Source organism: Mus caroli, unplaced genomic scaffold (assembly GCF_900094665.2).
Source record: "Mus caroli unplaced genomic scaffold, CAROLI_EIJ_v1.1 scaffold_13635_1, whole genome shotgun sequence".
In the NCBI taxonomy this organism is placed as follows: Eukaryota; Metazoa; Chordata; class Mammalia; order Rodentia; family Muridae; genus Mus; species Mus caroli.
Genome location: NW_018390048.1, coordinates 19,496 through 25,892, shown reverse-complemented (window position 1 = coordinate 25,892; position 6,397 = coordinate 19,496). Strand labels below are relative to the sequence as shown.

The 6,397-nt window shown below is 44.8% G+C and overlaps 1 non-coding gene across 1 annotated transcript; it reads right to left on the bottom strand.

The window, feature by feature from the left end:
• Positions 1-1,164: 1,164 nt before the first annotated feature.
• On the bottom strand, positions 1,165-1,236 carry Trnaa-ugc. The gene has a single exon. It is a non-coding gene; the product is annotated as a tRNA-Ala (tRNA).
• Between the last annotated feature and the right edge of the window lie 5,161 nt (positions 1,237-6,397).

Below are 6,397 nucleotides of genomic sequence, written 5' to 3'. Positions count from 1 at the left end.
AAACGTGCAAAAAAGCTTCCAAAAGTTATACAGAAAACAGAAATAGAAAAATGCAAAAGACTTCAGTGCCATTGTGCACTGGGGCACTGAATAAAACTATTCATTTCATAAGAGATTTGTTAGTGATATTAAGACAGTAGCTGTGCAGAGAGCAGCATGGCAGGGGCTTCTGTGGAGAATCAGGGTCACGCTGCTGCGTGGGTACCACAAAAGATGGCAACTTAAAATTTCCGATTAATCCAAAGCACACAGTGTCCCACAATTGTAATCTCGTCACCAGGAAGCTGAGGTAGGAGGATCATGAAATGCAGTTTCAAAACAAAAGAAAACCGAAAATTGGGGAAAAAAATAAAAGGAAAGAAAAGAAAAAGAAAAGAAGGTCCTCTAACCAACTGTGTATGTAAATAATCATCTTAAACATCTATACTGGGCGATTATTGACTACTGTTTAGGCTTTACTAGTAATGCTCTACTTCTCATCCCTGATTTACAACGTGGAAAGTTGGGACCAGGATCCTATCTCCCCACCCTCCACTCCCCAGAATGCCCTGGCACTGGCTCCAGTGTACCCTAGTGCAGAACCCTTTGAGGAGGCAGAATGGTCACTAATCTCTCTCCTTCTGCTAGCAACATACTAGCCACAAATCCCGAAGTTAGGAGTGAGCCTACGTGGGTCCGGGATCCCTGCATCTGTCTTCCCACCCTCAGGGAGATTCAATGCAGCTTGCACTACATCCATTAGGTAGCCATTGAAAAGAGTGTCCACAAAAAACCCAGGTTTCCATGACAACCACAACGCTCCTCCCCTTTCTTCTCAGTAACTAGGAATGTTCTGGCCGGCCCTCCCTTCCATTCTCTCAAAGCAGAATATTCACGCTTGTTATCTATCACCTGAGAAAGCATACCCCACAAGGAAACTACCAGCAGCCTGAAAGCAGAGCTTCCCTTAAACTGTGAAAATATTCCTGGAGGAATGACCACGCTGTACTCACCAAACTATGGAGATCCCATGGGAATGTTGTCACAATTATAGATAAACATTGTTGCCATGGCCATAGATGAGCACTGTATTCAATATTTACTTATGCATATATACCCTCATAACAGAAAGCTAACGCCTGGGACATCTTGTGAAGAAGCAAAACTAGAAAACATAGGCCACATTGGAGATGCCGGGAATCGAACCCGGGACCCCATACATGCAAAGCATGTGCTCTACCACTGAGCCACATCCCCACTCCGATAGAGCTCTTGATCTCAGCCTATATGAATCCACAATGTCTGAAGCTGCATTCATACAGCCTGAAAGGATTTGCAAAACATCTTTGTGGATGATTTATGACTTCCAGTTTAGGATTTTTATGGGATTTTTATGTTATTTCTTTTATGAGAGAATCTATTTTCAATGAAAAAATATTAATAAGAAGTTTTGTACTCTGCAAAACATAGCAGACCTCTAGTAAATTGAGAGTATCATGTCAAATTAATTATAATGTGTTTCTGCAGGGTTAGTTAAGATCAGGCCATGGTGAGGCAGGGGTTGGGAAGATGGGGCTGCCATCAGGCTTGTTGCCTCCCTTTGGCGGTAGCTACCGCGAGCTGAGACTGAGGCCCCAATGGCTGCTCAGATACAGTTTTAACTTATTCTTCAGCAAAAATATGGAGTTAGTAAAGTACTGAGGAAGGCTGAACCTTGAAAATTAAACAGTGTCAAGCTGAGAAGCATACAAGTCAAGTGCCTTGATCTTGTCCCTGGAGGAAACGCTTGTGTCCTTCCTTCCCCCTTAGCTTACAGGATCTCTCGAGAAGCCTTTTTTCCTTCACTACTGGATTCACAGGCTGTGTATTTGGATCAGATATTCGGCATTATGAATTACTGAAATCCAGGGTGCAGAGTTATTTTTGAAGGCATAAAAGCTAACTTGTTGGATAGCAAACAATGACAAAACGAAGGATACCTCAGAAAGGAAATTAAGCCCCTGTTGGCCTTTCTGCTTATAAGGAAAGGTGTCTGGGCAGAAGCTTCCTCAGCAGGGAGGGTACCTCAGCTGAGCTGAGGCGCTCAAGAGCCTTAGCCAAACTCCTCTCATCCCATCCTCTCTTCTCATCACCGCTTCTTGATTTCTTAAGTCACATAAAGCAGCACATATAATCAAAATCCACTGGAAGGGTCCAAGATGCTGAAGGGAAGACCAAGACAGTCAACGGTGGACACTGCTCCCAGGATGGGGCTGCCAGACCAAAACTGAGCAGACATATTCATTATAAAGGGTTTCTTTGCCAGCAGAACGTTCCAGATAGATTTCCAGGATAAGGATTGGTGAGATTTCAAGTCCAGCTTGAAGATTTTCCTATTCATGGATTAATGGGTTTTCAGGCTCAGGGATCAAAGGATTTGAACCTTTGTTCAAATGTTTCATCTAAAATTAGCAAAATCCGGGCGGGTCCTATTGAGAGGCAATATAGGTTTGTTCAGACTTTACTTGTAAAATTAGCATAATCGGGGGTTTGCCATATTGAGAGGCTGTAGATAAACTTTGTAAAAGTTTCCCAGTACTCAGGGATTAGTGGCTTTTGTTCAGACTTTCAGCTAAATTGAGCATGACCAGAGAATGATCCTGATGAGGGGCTGCAGATAAACTTTGTGCAAGTTTCAGAGTGCACAGGGATTGGTGGCTTTTGTTCAGAATTTTCACTTAAAATTAGCAGGACCTGGAGATTGTCCTGCCAAGGGGCTTCAGATAAACTTTGTAAATGTTTCAGAGTGTTCAGGGATTGGTGGTTTCTCTTCTGACTTTTCACCTAAAGTTTCTAGAATCTGGAGATAGTCAAGTTGAGAGGCTGAGATAAACTTTGTGAACGTTTCAGAGTAAGATTGGAGGCTTTTGGCCAGACATTTCACCTAAAATTATCATAACTTCCAGACGGTCCTGCTGGGGGATGTAGATAAACTTTGTAAATTTTTCAGTGTTCAGAGATTGGAGGCTTTGGTTGTGACTTTTCACCTAAAATTAGCATAACCTGGAGATGGGGTCTTGAGGGGTTGTAGATGAACTTTGTGCAAGTTTCAGAGTGCTCTAACATTGGAGACTTTTGTTTTGATTTTTTCACTTAAAATTAGGATAACCTGCAGTTGGTTTTGTTGAGGGGCTACAGATAACCTTTGAAAATTTCAGAGTACTCTAAGATTGTGTTGTGCCCTTAGTCCACAGGGAACACAGAAGAGCTCAAGAATTATGAAGTCTGCTGCAACTCGCAAAAGAGTTTTTTATTATTTAAACTCAGATTACTCACCTAGCACTCACTGTGTGAATGCTGGCAAGAGACCCTGAGTCCAGAAAACATTGGGTTTATATACAGTCTAGTTAGTAATAGTGTGAAAGGGGAGTAGAGGGCTGTAATCAATTGGTGGGATAGTACTGAAGCAGGAGTAGAGTTAATGGGTGTCTGTTCAGGGACTAATTTTATGGCTAGTCATAACTGTCTGAGTAACCTGACCTCTGTTTACCTTTTAATCCATGGTCTCTGAGCTTGTTATTTCTCTAAGATCTCAAGGACAGGCATCTGGAGTTCTGCTGCTTATCAGCAGAAGTGTTGGGTTTTGGAGACACAGATGTGGGGAGGATGTCTCTTTAGAATGTCTCCATTAAGGGGGTTTTATGGGTAGTGCCATTCTAAAGCTAGGAGAGGGGCAATGAGCCCCTGGGTGCTGCAGGAGGACACAGCACAGAAAGGAGCTGTCTGCATATCTTGCCACTGGCTTCAGGGAGGATGGGAACTTCTGGCAGGGGGTGGGGTGGGGGTGGAGGTGGGGTGGGGGGTGGGGGTGGAGGGTGGAGTGGGGGGACTCAGAGGCAAACTGTATACAACACTGAAGTCTCTCTAGTATCAGTAATTCGAGGGTTACAACAATTGGTGGCTTTGGACAGACATTTTCCCTAAAATTAGCATAACCCGCAGATGGTCCTGTCGAAAGGCTTCAGATAAACTTTTTGTGAAAGTTTCAGAGTGCTCAGGGATTGGAGGCGTTTGGTCAGAATTTTCACTTAGAATTAGGATAACCTGAGGATTGTGCTGTTGAGGGCTGTAGATAAACTTTGCAAAAGTATCAGAGTGCTCAGGGATTGGTGGGTTTTGTTCAGACTTTTCACCTAACACTAGCCTAACCTGACTATAGTCCTGTTGAAGGACTGCAGAGAAAGAAGCTCTGTGAATGTTATAGAGGACTCAGGGAATAGAAACTTTTGGTGAGACTTATTCACCTAAAATTAGGATAACCTGAGATTTGTCTTGTAGAGGGGCTGTGGCTAAACTTTTTGAAAGTTTCAGAGTGCTCAGGGATTGGAAGCTTTTGGTGAGATTTTTCACATAAAATGAGCATAACTTGCAATTGGTCCTGTTGCAGGGCTGCAGATAAACTTTGTCAAAGTATCTGAGTGCTTAGGGAGTGGTGGCCTTTGTTCAGACTTTTCACCTAAAATCAGGATAACCTACGGATGGTTCTGTTGAGAGACTGTAGATAGATTTTGTGAACTTTTCGGAGGCTGGAACAGACTGTTTATGACAGTGAGTGAGGCAAAGGGGAGGGGCCTGGCTGCTGGAGCTCCCAGGGGTGTGCCTGTCAGCTTTCCTATCTCTGGCTGTGTTCCTGCTTTGGGAGTTTAAACCTATACAAAGTATAGAAAGGCAAGACTCCTCAGGAGCAGTGGTGCAAATTGCCTACAGCCCCCCATACTTCGTCTCCTCTCAGTTACACCCTCAGATCCCTCTGCCTCCTGAACCACTTCCCTTTTTCCTCATAGAAAAAGAGCAAGCACCCCAAAACACACCATGTGTATCATCCTGCCCAGGTAGCTGTTGTAAGGTGCAACCTCTCCCACTCATGCCGGGCTAGGGAGGGCAGCTTGGGAACAGACCATGCCCCTGTGCCCTGTCTGCAGATCTGTGCCTGATAAAAAGTTTATCTATAGCCCCATGAACCGGACCATCTCCTGGTTTGGCAATTTTGGGTGAAAAGTCAGAAGAAAAGCCACCAATACCTGAGCTCTCTGAAACTTTCACAAAGTTTCTCTGCTGCCCCTAAACTGGACCAACTGCAGGTTATCCTATTTTTAGGTGCAAAGTCAGAACAAAAGCCTCCAATCTCAGAGCACACTGAAACTTTCACAAAGTTCATCTACAGGCCCTCAACCTTTCTATCTCCTGGTTGTGCTAATTTTAGGTGAAAAGTCAGAACAAACCCACCAATCCCTGACCATGAAAACCCACCAATCCATAAACAAGAAAACGTAACTCTCCCTGAGTGCCCTCACCTTAGCACTTGAAATCTGCACCCTGGAAATCTCCCTAGGAATCTCTACCCCTAAGAAACCCTATACAAAGACTGTTTCTGCTCAGTTCTTGATTGTCGCTTCCTCCTGAGTGCGGAGGCAGTCACTCTGGGATTGCTCCTTCAGCATCCTGGACCCTGTCAAGAGATAATACTCTTGGCTCCCTTGTATGAATCTCTCTCCTAAGCAGCCAAGGGAAAAAAAAGAAGGGAGGAAAGAAAGAGAGCTGTGCTGAAGCTCCTAGGCTGGTCTTCCCTGAATTTTGTCATGCTCAGGGATTGGTGGATTTGTTCAGGCTTTTCACCTAACATTAGCATTATCGGGAGAAGGTCCTATTGAGGGGCTGGAGATAGACTTTGTGAAAGTTTTGGAGTCCAGAACAAGCTGTTTATGCTGGCTGGGGATAGTGTGCCCTGGGAGGTGCAAAGCCTCTGCTGAGGAGGTGTCAAATGAGAGCTGTGGTTCCCGGGCTGCCTTGCTCTGGATGCACTTCCATATGGACATTGTCCCACCTCAAAGCTGTATGGATCCTGGGCTCTGGTATCTCTCTTCTCTGGTACCTAGAGAAGAGATAGGGATAATTCTTCCGTTGGGATAATTTCTCCTATCAGAGCTGTGTGGTACCTAACCTTCTGAGTCCCAGGACACCTTCCCATCTGAGCAGAAAGGTGGACAGGGGCTGCAAAGTAAATAAACATAAATAGGATTCTGAATAAGGAAATGAAGGCTTTCTTGTGTGAAACCCAGGCAAACACAAATGATGTCTGGCTCCCTTGATTAACAAGCTGTAAACAAGAAACTGGTATTTGTACTTGGGTGGGTAGTATAAGGCTTTGGTGTGGTACTATTCACAGTAGCCTTGAAGCCTTCTTAATGGAAGGCTGCTGCCTCCTTGATAAAAGAATGAAATCTCGCTCATCCGGCTGGACCAGCACCGGGGTAGCTAGAGCGCAGGGTCGGCTGACACCCGCCAGCTACCCACGACCCCCACCACAGGATTTTGAGACTGCTGGTGAGTGGAACACAGCTTCTGCTCCAGTCCAATCACGCGGGACCTGAGACTGCTT